The 17,822-nt window shown below is 48.0% G+C and overlaps 1 long non-coding RNA gene across 1 annotated transcript in view; it reads left to right on the top strand.

Annotated features, from left to right (window-relative positions):
- Window positions 1–266: 266 nt before the first annotated feature.
- The window catches only part of LOC148453548 (uncharacterized), a 29,006-nt gene continuing 11,450 nt past the window's right edge, over window positions 267–17,822 (top strand). The window contains exon 1 of the long non-coding RNA XR_015874925.1: window positions 267–486. This is a non-coding gene — a long non-coding RNA (uncharacterized LOC148453548). The remainder of the gene's footprint in view (window positions 487–17,822) is intronic.

Genomic DNA, 17,822 nt, shown 5'->3' with positions numbered 1-17,822 from the left:
TGAAAATAGGAGTGTGACTTTCAATAGTGTACAGTATATGTAGGGCATGTGGGGTGGTCTGATGGCATATGCAGAACTCAAAAGCATAAATTGTGATGGGACCCAGAAACTGTGCAGTAGGACCCCAGTTTTCTTCTTCAGGGTCCATAGAGATTCACAGGGATACCATGGGCATAATGTGGTTGTAGTGGTCCAGGCACCAAACAGTTAAGCTTTCAGCTCCCAGGATACCTCACGGTCCTCCTCCACATATGAGCCCCCGGCCACAGGCATTCAGTTGTTTGTTTTGTGCGGCAGGATTCAGATGCACCTCTGTAACGGGACTGCTCATTTTTCTGAGTTAGTAAGACTCATGAACTGCGACTCAGTCTACCTCTGCCGGCCCGCAACACCAGTAATATCTCTGGTGATTTCAGCGGGTCACGGCAGAGCTTGCTAGCAGTGATGCTGGGGCCCGGACTGCTACCGGACACACGGAGATGTCAGGTAAGGTGATTCCTCGCGGCAGTCCTTTCTTCCGGCGCTGGAGATAAACATGAAGCCGCTGCCATGAGGCCAGCGTACCCGGCCGGTTGCTGCAGCTTAGTGGAGGTAGGGTCTCCCCCGGCAGCTTCTCCCCCGACCCAGACGTAGATCCATTAATGGTTTTCCCACGTCTGGGTCGCTCCTCATACCCTCCTCGTGTATATGAGACGCTCACAGTCCATTATTGGTGCTCTGCTGAAGCGCTTTGGTCTCAGGAGGTTATGGGCCTTTCTCCCTGTATACCTCTCCACAGATTCAGGTATATAGTGCTCTATATCCTGCCAAACCTCGCGTTTCAGTAGTTGATACAGGGTCTATGGCAACTTAATATATGCATGGTGTGTGACTGTTTGCTGCTGCTGTGTTGATACTGCCTTTTATTTTCTGACTGTCAGTTATAACTATCACTGTGTTTCTCCTCATCCCTCTACAGTACAGGTGTGTGTTACATGTCTGTGTTTTCTCATCCCTCTGGTACAGGTGTGTGTTACAGGTGTGTGTTTTCTCCTCATCCCTCTGGTACAGGTGTGTGTTACAGGTGTGTGTTTTCTCCTCATCCCTCTGGTACAGGTGTGTGGTACAGGTGTGTGTTTTCTCCTCATCCCTCTGTTACAGGTGTGTTTCTCCTCATCCCTCTGTTACAGGTGTGTGGTACAGGTGTGTGTTTTCTCCTCATCCCTCTGTTACAGGTGTGTGTTTTCTCCTCATCCCTCTGTTACAGGTGTGTGTTACAGGTCTGTGTTTTCTCCTCATCCCTCTGTTACAGGTGTGTGTTACAGGTCTGTGTTTTCTCCGCATCCCTCTGTTACAGGTGTGTGTTACAGGCGTGTTTTCTCCTCATCCCTCTGTTACAGATGTGTGTTACAGGTGTTTTTCTCCTCATCCCTCTTACAGGTGTGTGTTTTCTCCTCATCCCTCTGTTACAGATGTGTGTTACAGGTGTGTGTTACAGATCTGTGTTTTCTCCTCATCCCTCTGTTACAGGTGCGTGTTGCAGGTGTTTTTCTCCTCATCCCTCTTACAGGTCTGTGTTTTCTCATCCCTCTGTTACAGATCTGTGTTTTCTCCTCATCCCTCTGTTACAGGTGTGTGTTTTCTCCTCATCCCTCTGTTACAGGTGTGTGTTACAGGTGTGTTTCTCCTCATCCCTCTGTTACAGGTGTGTGTTACAGGTGTGTTTCTCCTCATCCCTCTGTTACAGGTGTGTGTTACAGGTGTGTGTTTCTCCTCATCCCTCTGTTACAGGTGTGTGTTACAGGTGTGTGTTTTCTCCTCATCCCTCTGTTACAGGTGTGCATTTTCTCCTCATCCCTCTGTTACAGGTGTGTGTTACAGGTGTGTATTTTCTCCTCATCCCTCTGTTACAGGTGTGTGGTACAGGTGTGTGTTACAGATCTGTGTTTTCTCCTCATCCCTCTGTTACAGATCTGTGTTTTCTCCTCATCCCTCTGTTACAGGTGTGTGTTACAGGTGTGTGTTTCTCCTCATCCCTCTGTTACAGGTGTGTGTTACAGGTGTGTGTTTTCTCCTCATCCCTCTGTTACAGGTGTGCATTTTCTCCTCATCCCTCTGTTACAGGTGTGTGTTACAGGTGTGTATTTTCTCCTCATCCCTCTGTTACAGGTGTGTGGTACAGGTGTGTGTTACAGATCTGTGTTTTCTCCTCATCCCTCTGTTACAGATCTGTGTTTTCTCCTCATCCCTCTGTTACAGGTGTGTGTTTTCTCCTCATCCCTCTGTTACAGGTGTGTGTTACAGGTGTGTTTCTCCTCATCCCTCTGTTACAGGTGTGTGTTACAGGTGTGTTTCTCCTCATCCCTCTGTTACAGGTGTGTGTTACAGGTGTGTGTTTCTCCTCATCCCTCTGTTACAGGTGTGTGTTACAGGTGTGTGTTTTCTCCTCATCCCTCTGTTACAGGTGTGTGTTACAGGTGTGTTTCTCCTCATCCCTCTGTTACAGGTGTGTGTTACAGGTGTGTGTTTCTCCTCATCCCTCTTGTTACAGGTGTGTGTTACAGGTGTTTTTCTCCTCATCCCTCTTACAGGTCTGTGTTTTCTCCTCATCCCTCTGTTATAGATCTGTGTTTTCTCCTCATCCCTCTGTTACAGGTGTGTGTTTTCTCCTCATCCCTCTGTTACAGGTGTGTGTTACAGGTGTGTGTTTTCTCCTCATCCCTCTGTTACAGGTGTATGTTACGGGTGTGTTTTCTCCTCATCCCTCTGTTACAGGTGTGTGTTACAGGTGTGTTTCTCCTCATCCCTCTGTTACAGCTGTGTGTTACAGGTGTGTTTCTCCTCATCCCTCTGTTACAGGTGTGTGGTACAGGTGTGTGTTTTCTCCTCATCCCTCTGTTACAGGTGTGCATTTTCTCCTCATCCCTCTGTTACAGGTGTGTGTTACAGGTGTGTATTTTCTCATCCCTCTGTTACAGGTGTGCGTTACAGGTGTTTCTCCTCATCCCTCTGTTACAGGTGTGTGTGTTACAGGTATGTGTTTTCTCCTCAGCCCTCTGTTACAGGTGTGCTTCTCCTCATCCCTCTTTTACAGGTGTGTGTTACAGGTGTGTTTCTCCTCATCCCTCTGTTACAGGTGTGTGGTACAGGTGTGTGTTACAGGTCTGTGTTTTCTCCTAATCCCTCTGTTACAGGTGTGTGTTTTCTCCTCATCCCTCTTTTACAGGTGTGTGTTACAGGTGTGTTTCTCCTCATCCCTCTGTTACAGATGTGTGTTACAGGTGTGTGTTTCTCCTCATCCCTCTTGTTACAGGTGTGTGTTACAGGTGTGTTTCTCCTCATCCCTCTGTTACAGGTGTGTGTTACAGGTGTGTTTCTCCTCATCCCTCTGTTACAGGTGTGTGGTACAGGTGTGTTTCTCCTCATCCCTCTGTTACAAGTGTGTGGTACAGGTGTGTGTTACAGGTGTGTGTTTTCTCCTCATCACTCTTACAGGTCTGTGTTTTCTCCTCATCCCTCTGGTACAGGTGTGTGTTACAGGTCTGTGTTTTGTCCTCATCCCTCTGTTACAGATGTGTGTTACAGGTCTGTGTTTTCTCCTCATCCCTCTGTTACAGGTGTGTGTTTTCTCCTCATCCCTCTGTTACAGGTGTGTGGTACAGGTGTGTGTTTTCTCCTCATCCCTCTGTTACTGGTGTGTGTTACAGATCTGTGTTTTCTCCTCTTCCCTCTGTTACAGGTGTGTGTTTTCTCCTCATCCCTCTGTTACAGGTGTGTGTTACAGATCTGTGTTTTCTCCTCTTCCCTCTGTTACAGGTGTGTGTTTTCTCCTCATCCCTCTGTTACAGGTGTGTGTTACAGGTGTGTTTCTCCTCATCCCTCTGTTACAGGTGTGTGTTACAGGTGTGTGTTTTCTCCTCATCCCTCTGTTACAGGTGTGTGTTTTCTCCTCATCCCTCTGTTACAGGTGTGTGTTTTCTCCTCATCCCTCTGTTACAGGTGTGTGTTTTCTCCTCATCCCTCTGTTACAGGTGTGTGTTTTCTCCTCATCCCTCTGTTACAGATGTGTGTTACAGGTGTATGTTTTCTCCTCATCCCTCTGTTACAGGTGTATATTTTCTCCTCATCCCTCTGTTACAGGTGTGTGTTACAGGTGTGTGTTTTCTCCTCATCCCTCTGTTACAGGTGTGTGTTACAGGTGGGCAGGGGTTTTCTTTGGTACTTCATTTACTTGTTATCTGTGAAGGCTGTCACATTACATTGCCCTGTTACCTTTATAATTGATATGTCAAAATGTAAAGGGAAACAGGAGGCGGAGGCTCCTGTGCTGGTTTCATGTAAATCCTGTTTGGTGACCTAGTCCTCTCAGGACTTTATAAAGGATGGTTTGTGTGCTGTCTGTTATAAAGAACCACCTCACCAGTCCAGTCTTACTGCCCCTGTACAGGAGCCATCTTGGGTGTCCTCCTTGTCTCAGGTGATGACGCAGCTAGTGGATCGTTTGGCTACTCCCACACTGTCTCCTTGTATGGGATACCCACAGCATGCTATCTTTGCCCCTCCTATACATCTTTCCTGGGTGGATGCTTATGCCCACTCAAGTCATAGTATGGCTCAGTCGACTGTTGCGAGCAGACCGGTAGTCTTTTTATCAGTCTGCTCAGCATATAGATTCAGGAGCATCATCAGAGGAATCAGATGATGTGCCGGGCTCTTCTCCAGGGTCTAGCTCGAGAGAGGAAGACCGTCCTTCTACAGTGGATGTTCCTTCTTTGGTGAGGGTGGTTAAATCAATCCTAAAATATACAGGATGATGAGCTGGCTCCTAGACAGAAGGCTCCAGTGTTTAGACACCAGAAGGTGGTAAAAGCTGAGTTTCCTAAATCTGAGCAGCTCACTGAACTTATGGAAGAGGCATGGGGTAACCCGGATAAACGGTTCCATGTTACAAAAAGATAAGCATCATTGTTTCTACTTCAGGGTCCATAGGGTATCCACAGGATACCTTGGGGTATAGGTGTGACGTCAGTCGCAGGGCACCAAAGAGTTAAGCTTTCAGCCTCCCAGGATGCACTAGGTCCCCCTCCTATACCCCGCCCCCGAGCCAAGGCACCTCAGTTTAGTTTGGTGCCCGGCCGGAGTCGGGTGCACCTGTTGGAGTGGGGGCTAGAAGAGCCCCTGAAGCTTATTCTTCATGCAGCTGTGGCTGCACAACTGGATGAACAGCATGGACAGTCAGTCCTGACGTCCATGCTGTCTTCCCTACACCCCGCCGGTACCAGAACGCCGGTACTGATCCGGGGATGCTGGTGGGCGTCTGGGGTCACAGCTAGCGGTGACCCCAGATGCTCCGGACCATGGCCGGATTCAAGGGGGACAGAGGTAAGCAGCGGGGTCCCGCGGTGGGTCCCCGCTGATCACATGGTCCTAAGTCCCCAGGCAGGGGGCTCCCTGGGGACTGGCTGCAGCGTGGAGCCAGGCGACCAACCTGCGCTTCCACTACCCCCTGGGACAGCGGACCGCAGCAGAGCGGTAGCGCTGCGGCGTCCCAGGGGTTAAATGCATGCCAGGGGAGCGCGCCTTCCCTGTCTCACAGCCGGCGCCTCCCCCGCTGCACACAGCCCTCTCTGCATGCTGCCGACTGGTCCTGTGGCAGCGCTCCTCCCCCAGGCCAGCCTCCTCTCTGCTCCTCGGCGGCCATCTTCTCCAGAACGCATGGTGAACGCTGCTGGAAGCGCTGGAAGGAAGCATCGTGGTCTGGGTCCCCCCGCATACCTCTCCTCCGCTGTGGTCAGGTCTGTGTATGCAGCGCTGTGTCCTACCAGGCCCTGTGTCTGTGTAGTTGAGTGATCAGCGCTGTTAGTGCAGGAATTGTTATTTTTCTGCATTGTATGTGACTGTGCTAGCGCTGCTGCCTGTAATCTTTTCTTCTCTAAACTGTCAGCTTTATTACTGTCCCTGTTCTTTCTGCTAAAGCCCTTGCGGTGCGGTGCTGCAGGGTGGTCTCTCGCCTATTTAATACTTAATTGGTGAGAGAGGTCACATACGTGGTGCCATCATGTCTGAAAGTGATTTTCCCCTCCGGCTACAGTGTACCACGTGCAAAGTACCGTTAGCGGAGGGGGAGGGTAGCGCGGAGGGCCTTTGCCGGCAGTGTTTGTCCATGGCGCGGCCTATTACGGTTACAGCACCGGTACAGGAGCCGCCCTGGGCTTGTTTCGCTCAGGCGTTAACAGCTTTAGTGGGCCAGTTAGCTCCGCAGCCCGCGTTTACTCCGATGGGTTTGTCCCAGCAGTCTGTGGTGTCGTCACCCATGCAGGGGTTCCCACGACAATTGGTGGTACCCCACAGTCTCCCTATTTCCCCGCTCCCGGGTTCTCAGGAGCCAGCGTGGGTTAACTCCCTGACGAGTTCTGTACAGCACTTGTCGGATGTGTTGCAAGGGGAGTCTGTGATGCGGTCTCATAAAAGGCCGGTGGCGTCTCTGTCCGCTCCTTATGAGGATGACGAAGGGACGTCTGATGATGGGGAGACCTGACTCGGCTGTCTTTGACGGCGTGGCTGTTGAGATGGCCATGCTGAGGTCCCGGGGGTTTTCCAGCTCTGTGGTGCGTACCATGTTACGAGCTCGGAAACCGTCTTCCGCGAGGATATACCATCGCGTGTGGCATACGTTCTTCCAGTGGTGTCGACCGAGAGGTTATGCACCGCGGGAGTTTCGTCTGTCTCGGATTCTCGCCTTCCTGCAAGCGGGACTAGATCATGGGCTTCGCCTTGCTTCTTTGAAGGTACAGGTTTCGGCCCTATCTGTCTGGTTTCACCGTAGGATTGCTACAATCCCGGATGTGCGCACCTTTATGCAGGGTGTTCTCCGCATTCAGCCGCCCTTTGTTCCACCTGTGGCGCCTTGGGATTTGGCTGTGGTCCTGAGGGCTCTCCAAGGACCGCCGTTTGAACCACTGGGCTCAGTGGATCTTAAATGGCTAACAGCTAAGACTGTGTTCCTTCTGGCCATTGCTTCGGCCAGACGTGTTTCTGAGTTAGGGGCTCTTTCTTGTAGACCCCCTTTCTTGTTTTTTTTATGGGAACAGGGCAGTGCTCCGCACTCGGCCCGAGTTTCTTCCCAAAGTTGTTTCCCAGTTTCATATTAACGAGGAAATAGTTGTTCCGGCCTTTAACTCACCGGGTCTTTCCGTGGGTGAGGCCTCTTTGGATGTTGTGCGGGCCTTAAGGACTTATGTTGACCGCACTTCTTCGTTTAGGAAGTCGGACGCTTTGTCCTCTTTGGCTTCCGTAAAAAGGGTTGGCCTGCTTCAAAGCAAACTTTGGCAGCCTGGATCCGTATGGCTATTTCTGAAGCTTATCTTCATGAAGGCCTACCGGTCCCTCCTTCTCTGAAGGCTCATTCCACTAGGTCTGTGGGTCCTTCGTGGGCAGCTCGACGTGGTGCCTCGGCAGTTCAGATCTGCAAGGCTGCTACGTGGTCTTCTGCCCATACCTTCGTGAGGTATTACAGGTTTGACACCTTCGCCTCTCAGGATGCTTCCTTCGGGCGGCGGATTCTCCTTTCTGCACAGGAGCGTCCCCACCCTTAAAGGATACTGCTTTGGGACATCCCCAAGGTATCCTGTGGATACCCTATGGACCCTGAAGTAGAAAATATGAGATATGGTAAGAACTTACCCTTGTTATCTCTATTTCTACGAAGTCCATAGGGTTCCACAGGACTCCCGCCCTGTCGCACCTGTGCTGCAGATGGGCTTTGCTCTGGTCACCGGTTTTCCGTCTCCCTCTGGTGAGAATGTGATTCTTGTATGTGTCCAGATCTTTGTTCTCTCTCTTCCTTCTCCTCCTCCGGCCTATGGCTTGGTAACTAACTGAGGTGCCTTGGCTCGGGGGCGGGGTATAGGAGGGGGACCTAGTGCATCCTGGGAGGCTGAAAGCTTAACTCTTTGGTGCCCTGCGATTGACGTCACACCTATACCCCAAGGTATCCTGTGGAACCCTATGGACTTCGTAGAAATAGAGATAACAAGGGTAAGTTCTTACCATATCTCATATTATCCTTTCACAGCTTCTGAATGTACAAAGTGGGAAATCCCTCATATTGTGGATACTCATGTGACATATTTAGTCAGGAACGTTACTTTGCCTATTCCGTCAGCATCTTCTCTTAAAGCAGTATTTGGCTGAGGCTTGGGTATCCAAGGCTGTTGAACAATGGACGAGGGCATTGGAAGATACTCTACCAAATGCTACCAGAGAACAGCTGACCTATATCTCCTACATACGGGAAGCGGCCTTCTATTTGGGAAAAGCTGCAATAGATGCTGGGCTCCTGGCTTCTCAAGCATTTGCAGCTTCAGTTGTTGCTCGTAGGGCCCTTTGGGTAAGGTCCTGTAAAGCACACACAAGGTCAAAGAAGGCTCTGGAATCCTTACCTTTTTGGGAATATACATTTTGGAGCAGCATTAGGAAAGATAATAGCTACTCTGGATCTTCAAAATCTGCAGGATTGCCATCGACAGCTACGTTGAAATTTAGGCAGTCTTCTTTTCGGTCCTTTCATCCTCAGGGTCGAGCAAAAGGTCAGAATTCCTCCAGGCTGTGTCTAGTTCTTTCAGAACAACTAAGCAGCAAACGAAAAGGTCCTGACCGGCTAGACGTCCAGCTTCTAAGCTCAACGACAAACCCTCTGCCTGATGGGGCGGGCCGCCTCCTGGGGGATCCCAGGGTGGGGGCCGACTTCTCCAATTTGCAGACTACTGGCATCTAACACCAACAGACGCCTGGGTCCGAGTAGTCCCTCAGGGGGTATGCTCTCACTTTCCGGAGGCATCCTCCCAAGAAGTTTTTTTTGCACAACTCTCCCTTCAGATTCTGTTAAGGCCTTTGCCCTCCAGGAGACTATTTACTCCCTGCTGCGGGCCGGGGTGATAATCCCGGTTCCTGTGGGTCAACAAGGAAGGGGTTATTAGTCCACTCTATTTTGGTACCCCAAATTTGACAGGACTATTTATTTTCTCCAAAAAATACTGCTTTATGCCATTCTTCACCACTTGTGCAAAGAAGCTAATTGGAGGCAATCGTGTGAACTTAAGTACCCCAAACAGTTTTATTACAGCTAATCGGGCACTACTATATTGATCCCCAAAGTTTCTACATCTTTTTGGGGGGTTCAGGATGATTTCCTCGATTCTGACACCACTTTTCGCCTGTTCTGACATCGCATGTCGCCATTTTCGCGTCTTTTGAAATTGAATAGGGCGAATAGCGGTTACGTGCAAGATAAGTTTCCGCACCTAAAATACGCAATGTAGGCAAAGTCCGGCATGCAAAACTTTAACGTGTATGCAAAATTAATTGGAAACTGTCCTAAACCTGAAAACCCTCAACAAGTTAATCCGTGTACCTAAGTTCCGTATGGAGACTCTTCAGTCAATTATTATGGCAATGGAACCTGTGGACTTTAATGCTTCCCTGGACATTCAGGATGCGTATCTGCATGTGCCTATTACGCCATCCCACCAACAATTTTTGCGGTTTGCTGTCCTGCAAAACAACATTACCAATTTCAGACACTGCCCTTTGACCTATCAACGGCCCCTCGGGTATTCACCAAAATAATGGCGGTTATGACGGCCTCACTCAGGCGTCAGGGAATCAGAATACTACCATATCTGGACGACCTTCTGATATTGACACAGTCAACTGTTCTACCAGAGGACAAGATTGTGGCCCTATCATTGGGAATCCACAAAATGCTACACAATCGAAGGGTATCCATTCTATCAGCTATGCAGGTCCTGGGGACAATGGTATCCATCTTCGACATGGTGGAATATGCTCAGTTCCACTCCAGGCCTCTGCAAAAATTGATTCTCTCCCGGTGGAACGGACAGTATCATCTAATAAAGTCCCAGAGGATCCTTCTCACTCTTTAGGTTCATCTCTCTCTTGTGGTAGCTACAAAAGGATCATCTAGACAAAGGGCGCCCATTCTGGATTCCAAATTGGGTGCTACTCACCATGGATGCCAGTCTTCGCGGATGGGGGGGTGGTGACAGGGCATCACACCATTCAGGGAAGATGGACAAAGCAGGAAAGTCATCTTCCCATAAACATTCTGGAGCTTCGAGCAGTATACAAAGCACTCATGGCACAGGACCTGCTCCAGGGCAGGCCGGTCCAGATCCAATCTGACAACGCGCCCACAGTCTCAAGCATCAAGGAGGCACACACAGTCATGCAGCCATAAGGGAAGTGACAAATATTCTGATCTGGGCAGAACGTCATCTTCCGGCCATCTCTGCAATGTTCATCCCGGGAGTCTTCAACTGGGAAGCAGATTTCCTAAGTCATCAGGACATACACGCCGAAGAGTGGGCTCTCCACCCGGGGGTTTTACAACTCCTAGTGAACAAATGGGGCCTACTGGACATAGACCTCATGGCATCACGTCACAACCACAAGGTCCGTACCTTGTGGCATCACATCACAACCACGGTTCCAGGACCAGAGACCCCTCAGGCGCCTTGGTAGATGCACTGGCAGTAAGATGGGACTTCAAACTGGCGTAGCTCTTTACTCCGAATTCCCTCCTCCCAAGGGTCCTCAGGAAATTCAAGCAGGAAGACGGAACTATAATACTAGTGGCTCCTGCATGGCCCAGACGTCATTGGTTCACAGACATAAGGAATCTATCCATAGACATTCCGTTTCCTCTTCCTCTATGGCTGGATCTGTTAGCGCAGGGTCCCTACCTACATCCGGACTTACCCCGTCTGTCTTTGACGTGTGGCTCTTGAGTCTTCCATCTTAAGAGCCAAACGTTTCTCCAGCTCTGTGATTCAAACAATGCTTAGGGCATGAAAACCTTCCTCTGCCCGCATCTATTACAGAGTTTGGCAGTCTTTTGGTAAATGGTGTTCCCACAGAAAGTATGACCCTGAGGTTTTTAGGGTTTCCCTGGTACTTTCTTTTCTCCAGGCTGGTTTAGACCTTGGTCTCCGCCTGGCCACCCTGAGAGTGCATTGCACTGTAAGTTTGGTTCCAGAAAAAGATTGCTTCTTTGCCGGATGTTAGAACTTTCTTTCAGGGGCTTCTCCGAGTTCTGCCACCCTTTGTCCCACCGGTAGCACCCTGGGATTTATCTTTGGTTCTCAAGGGGCTACAAGCTCCTCTATTTGAACCTCTTGACTCTTTTTTTTTTTTTTTTTATTTGAAATGGTTTACAGTCGTAACTTTTTCTCCTCGCTATCTCTTCTGCACGCAGTGTCTCTGATTTTGGCAGCTCTCTTGTGGACTTCCCATATTTGATTTTTCACCACGATAGAGCTGTTCTCCGTACAAGGGAGGGTTACCTTCCTAAGGTAGTGTCCTGTTTTTCATGTGAATGAAGAGATTGTGTTTCCAGCTTTTCAGTCTTCAGACCTTTCTGCTGGTGAAGTCTCCCTGGATGTAGTACGTGCTCTCCATATATATGTGGAGCGTACAAACTCTGTTAGGAAGTCAGATGCTCTTTTTGTACAATATGGTTTTCACAAACGAGGATGGCCAGCTAATAAGCAGACTCTGGCTAGGTGGTTATGACTATCTCTCAGGTGTACACACAGGCTGATCTCCCTGTCCTAAGCACGGTAACAGCACATTCTACCCAGTCTGTGGGACAATCGTGGGCGTTTAGTCATGGTGCCTCTGCTGAATAATTGTGCTAGGCAGCCACGTGGTCTTCTGTCCACACTTTTCATAGGTTTTGCGCCTGTAATACGTTTGCCTCTCAGGATGCTTCCTTTGTCCTTTATGCTCAGGAGCGTCCCCCATCCTTAGGGGAACTGCTATAGGACATCCCAATGGTATCCCTGTGGATCCTTATGGACCCTGAAGAAGAAAATAAGAGTTATGGAAGATTTACCATTGATAACTCTTTTTATCTTCTAAGTCCATATGGTCCACAGGGCGCCCACCCTGACCCACCTGGCTTCATTGGGTAATTTTTCTTTCTGAGAGTGTTTCTGGTGTACGATTGTTCTTCTCTTTCCTTCTCCTACCTGGGCTTGTTTAAAGAACTGAATGCCTGTGTCTGTGGGCGGGGGGGTATATGTGGGGGAGGACCGTGAGGCATCCTGGGAGCTGAAAGCTTAACTGTTTGGTGCCTGGATCACTCCAGCCACATTATCCCTGTGGACCCTATGGAAAATAATTCTCAATGGTAAGACTACCATAACTCTTATTTTTTAAAGTGTGGGGTCCCTGGGATTCGCATGTTTATTTCACTCACCGTGATCACTGCTGCACACACCGGACGGCATGTGCTCAGTGGCTCTATCAAAGTGCGCATTCGCCGTGCATATTAAGATATGAACTGGCATGAGGCCAGCTAATATCAAGCGAATAAACACAGAGTAACGCTATGTGGGAGATAGTACACATCAGCCCAGCCAGCCAGTGAGCAGTCGTGGGGTGGGGGGTAAGGTCACCACCCCCACCTGACAAATGCATGCTGGGTCAAGGGTTTATAAAGCTTTACTCAGCCTAAAATTACCCTCTGATCCCTGCACTTCATACACTTGGACTCTTCAGGACATTTGTATCCAACATGGGTTCCAAATGAGGAAAAGGACCAGCACTCCAAAATCATGCAAAATAATTAATTTAATGTGCCATATCCATGTAACAAGCCATCTTGCAGTTATAAACATCCCATACTTATCATCAGACATCCAACAATGCGTTTGGGGGAATTATGCCCTTGTCCTATGCATAACGGAGATTGCAGTCTGATGTGTAGTTCCTGTTCTGTGAGCTGGCTTCCTGCCACATGTTCTGACCCTCCACCCAGAATAGTTTAGTGTGTGTGTGCGGGATAGATAGATAGATAGATAGATATTAGATAGATAGATAGATAGATTGATAATAGATAGATAGATTGATAATAGATAGATAGATTGATAATAGATAGATTGATAATAGATAGATTGATAATAGATAGATTGATAATAGATAGATTGATAATAGATAGATTGATAATAGATAGATTGATAATAGATAGATAGATAGATATGAGAGATAGATGCATCGAGAGATAGACATGAGATAGATATGAGAGAGATAGATAGATAATAATGAGAGATAGATAGATATGAGATAGATAGATAATAATGAGAGATAGATAGATATGAGATTGATAGATAGACATGAGATAGATAGACATGAGATAGATAGACATGAGATAGATAGACATGAGATAGATAGACATGAGATAGATAGACATGAGATAGATAGACATGGGATACATAGACATGAGATAGATAGACATGAGATAGATAGACATGAGATAGATAGACATGAGATAGATAGACATGAGATAGATAGACATGAGATAGATAGACATGAGATAGATAGACATGAGATAGATAGACATGAGATAGATAGACATGAGATAGATAGACATGAGATAGATAGACATGAGATACATAGACGAGAGATAGATAGACATGAGATAGATAGACATGAGATAGATAGACATGAGATAGATAGACATGAGATAGATAGACATGAGATAGATAGACATGAGATAGATAGACATGAGATAGATAGACATGAGATAGATAGACATGAGATAGATAGACATGAGATAGATAGACATGAGATAGATAGACATGAGATAGATAGACATGAGATAGATAGACATGAGATAGATAGACATGAGATAGATAGACATGAGATAGATAGACATGAGATAGATAGACATGAGATAGATAGACATGAGATACATAGACATGAGATACATAGACATGAGATACATAGACATGAGATACATAGACATGAGATACATATGAGAGAGATAGATAGACATGAGATAGATATATAGATAGATATTAGATAGATACATCCATGGGCAAAAGTTATGAGAATGACATAAGTGTTGGTTATCACAAAGTTTGCTGCTTAAGTGTTTTTAGACCTTTTTGTCAGATGTTACTATGGTATACTGAGGTAACATTACATAAGGGTCAGATGTTACTATGGTATACTGAGGTAACATTACATAAGGGTCAGATGTTACTATGGTATACTGAGGTAACATTACAGCATTACATAAGTGTCAGATGTTACTATGGTATACTGAGGTAACATTACAGCATTTCATAAGTGTCAGATGTTACTATGGTATACTGAGGTAACATTACAGCATGACATAAGTGTCAGATGTTACTATGGTATACTGAGGTAACATTACAGCATTACATAAGTGTCAGATGTTACTATGGTATACTGAGGTAACATTACATAAGGGTCAGATGTTACTATGGTATACTGAGGTAACATTACAGCATTACATAAGTGTCAGATGTTACTATGGTATACTGAGGTAACATTACAGCATTACATAAGTGTCAGATGTTACTATGGTATACTGAGGTAACATTACAGCATTACATAAGTGTCAGATGTTACTATGGTATACTGAGGTAACATTACAGCATTACATAAGGGTCAGATGTTACTATGATATACTGAGGTAACATTACAGCATTACATAAGGGTCAGATGTTACTATGATATACTGAGGTAACATTACATAAGTGTCAGATGTTACTATGGTATACTGAGGTAACATTACAGCATTACATAAGTGTCAGATGTTACTATGGTATACTGAGGTAACATTACATAAGTGTCAGATGTTACTATGGTATACTGAGGTAACATTACAGCATTTCATAAGTGTCAGATGTTACTATGGTATACTGAGGTAACATTACATAAGTGTCAGATGTTACTATGGTATACTGAGGTAACATTACAGCATTTCATAAGTGTCAGATGTTACTATGGTATACTGAGGTAACATTACAGCATTACATAAGGGTCAGATGTTACTATGATATACTGAGGTAACATTACAGCATTACATAAGGGTCAGATGTTACTATGGTATACTGAGGTAACATTACATAAGTGTCAGATGTTACTATGGTATACTGAGGTAACATTACAGCATTACATAAGGGTCAGATGTTACTATGGTATACTGAGGTAACATTACATAAGTGTCAGATGTTACTATGGTATACTGAGGTAACATTACAGCATTTCATAAGTGTCAGATGTTACTATGGTATACTGAGGTAACATTACAGCATTACATAAGTGTCAGATGTTACTATGGTATACTGAGGTAACATTACAGCATTACATAAGTGTCAAAGGCTTTTATTGACAATTACATTAAGTTTATGCAAAGAGTGAATATTTGCAGTGCTGACCCTTCTTTTTCAAGACCTCTGCAGTTCGCCCTGGTATGCTGTCACTCAACTTCTGGGCCACGTACTGACTAATGGCCGCCCATTCTTGCCTAATCAATGCTTGGAGTTTGTCAGAATTTCTGGGTTTTTGTTTGTCCACCCATCTTTTGAGGATTGACCAAGTTCTCAATGGGATTAAGGTCTGGGGAATTTCCTGGCCATGGACTCAAAATTTCAATGTTTTGTTCCCCGAGCCACTTAGTTATCACTTTTGCCTTATGGCAAGGTACTCCATCATGCTGGAAAAGGCATTGTTCATCACCAAACTGTTCTTGGATGGTTGGGAGAAGTTGATCTTGGAGGATGTGTTGGTACTATTCTTTATTCATGGCTGTGTTCTTAGGCAAAATTGTGAATGAGCCCTCTCCCTTGGCTGAGAAGCAACCCCACATATGAATGGTCTCAGGATGCTTTTTTGTTGGAATGACACAGGACTGATGGTAGCGCTCACCTTTCCTTCTCCGGACAAGCATTTTCCAGTTACCCCAAACAATCTGAAAGGAGATTCATAAGAAAAAATAACTTTACCCCAGTCCTCAGCAGTCCAATCCCTGTACCTCGTGCAGAATGTCAGTCTGTCCCTGATGTTTTCCTGGAGAGAAGTGGCTTCTTTGCTGCCCTTCTTGACACCAGGCCATTCTCCAAGTGTCTTCATCCTGTGTCATGCCAACAGTAAAGCATCCTGAGACCATTCATGTGTGGGCCACATGCACGTTTAACCTTGTCCCCTATGGACAGGGAGGGGAGTGGTCACTCCCCTATGCCCGAGCCTACCTGGTGTTTTAGTCGCCACCCAATAGTCGGCTTGTCTATGGCCGGGGGCGGTTTCCCTCCAAAACTGACTTCCAGGAATCTGCTAAGGGACCAAGCCTGCCACCTCTGCCTGAATCTGAGCTCCAGAGGTGAGCGCGCAAGGTCCCCGGGCAGGGTTTCCTGGCCATATCAGCTGGCTGCCCTGACCAGCATCCTATGCACCTCCTCATACCACTATCGGGCATGAGGCTGCATAGGAGGACAATTTATTTCTCTGTATGGGGCTGGGGAACCCAGCAGCCCATTGAGGACTCTGGATCCCCTGGTCTCCCAGAGAAATCATGTTAAATATTTGTAAAATATATATATATTTACACTATATGCCTGCGCACAGCATCAGGCTGTTACACACTGCAGCCCAGGACCTGCTTTCCTAGCTCAGATCTGCACAAACATTTTAAACACATTTATATGTTTTGTTTAACAATGTATCTTTGTTATACTTGGTGCTTAGCGCTGGGCTTTTACTCACTTTACTGCTGGCGGTGCCGACAGCTCCTCTCCCGGACCCCAGCACACACAGTACCCGGTGCTCAGCGCTGGGCTTTTACTCACTTTACTGCTGGCGGTGCCGACAGCTCCTCTCCCGGACCCCAGCACACACAGTACCCGGTGCTCAGCGCTTGGCTTTTACTCACTTTACTGCTGGCAGTGCCGACAGCTCCTCTCCCGGGCCCCAGCACACACAGTACCCGGTGCTCAGCGCTGGGCTTTTACTCACTTTACTGCTGGCGGTGCCGACAGCTCCTCTCCCGGACCCCAGCACACACAGTACCCGGTGCTCAGCGCTGGGCTTTTACTCACTTTACTGCTGGCGGTGCCAACAGCTCCTCTCCCGGGCCCCAGCACACACAGTGCCCGGTGCTCAGCGCTGGGCTTTTACTCATTTTACTGCTGGCGGTGCCGACAGCTCCTCTCCCGGACCCCAGCACACACAGTACCCGGTGCTCAGCACACACAGTACCCGGTGCTCAGCGCTGGGCTTTTACTCACTTTACTGCTGGCGGTGCCGACAGCTCCTCTCCCGAGCCCCAGCACACACAGTACCCGGTGCTCAGCACACAGTGCCCGGACCCCAGCACACAGTGCCCGGTGCTCAGCACACAGTGCCCGGACCCCAGCACACAGTGCCCGGACCCCAGCACACAGTGCCCGGTGCTCAGCACCAAGCTCCCTTAGCCCTGCAGTCTGGGACTGCTGGGGCTCTCCCTTGGTGCTGCGCGGTGCACCAAGGGTTAAACCTACTGTCTCTGCCTCAACAATGGGGGTCCGATGAGCGGGCTCTCCCTGTCCCCCAGCGGGCAAGCTCACAGATATGTAGTGCCTGGGCGCCAGGAGCTCCCGGTCCCCAGCAGTCCGCATACAGCCCTGCAGCAATCATGTCCCATCTACAGCGGCTCTTTGTGCACCGTCCCCCCTGTGCCGCACACTGAGGGGTTAACAGCGGCATCACCTCGCTGCTGTGATCGGGTATCGGGAGGTAGCTCCCAATCCCCAGCATCCGGCACACACGTCTGCATGCAGCCACTGTACAGGGAGCCGGGTAGCCAGGTCACCATGCGTGCGGTCCTCAGCCCTATGTAGCTGGGGCGCCGGGGGCCAAGCATGGAGCCCTCAGCGGTTCCTTACATCAGCACTTGCCGCAGCCGTCGGATATGAACTGTGGCTGCGGTGCTTAGATGCAGCCCCCACCCCCGGTGCAGCACGCCTGGGGGTAAC

The sequence above is a fragment of the Taudactylus pleione genome, unplaced genomic scaffold (assembly GCF_031769625.1).
Source record: "Taudactylus pleione unplaced genomic scaffold, aTauple2 ptg001135l, whole genome shotgun sequence".
NCBI classification, from domain to species: Eukaryota; Metazoa; Chordata; class Amphibia; order Anura; family Myobatrachidae; genus Taudactylus; species Taudactylus pleione.
Note: the sequence above shows the minus strand (reverse complement) of the source record. Positions and strands in the feature narration are given on the sequence as shown.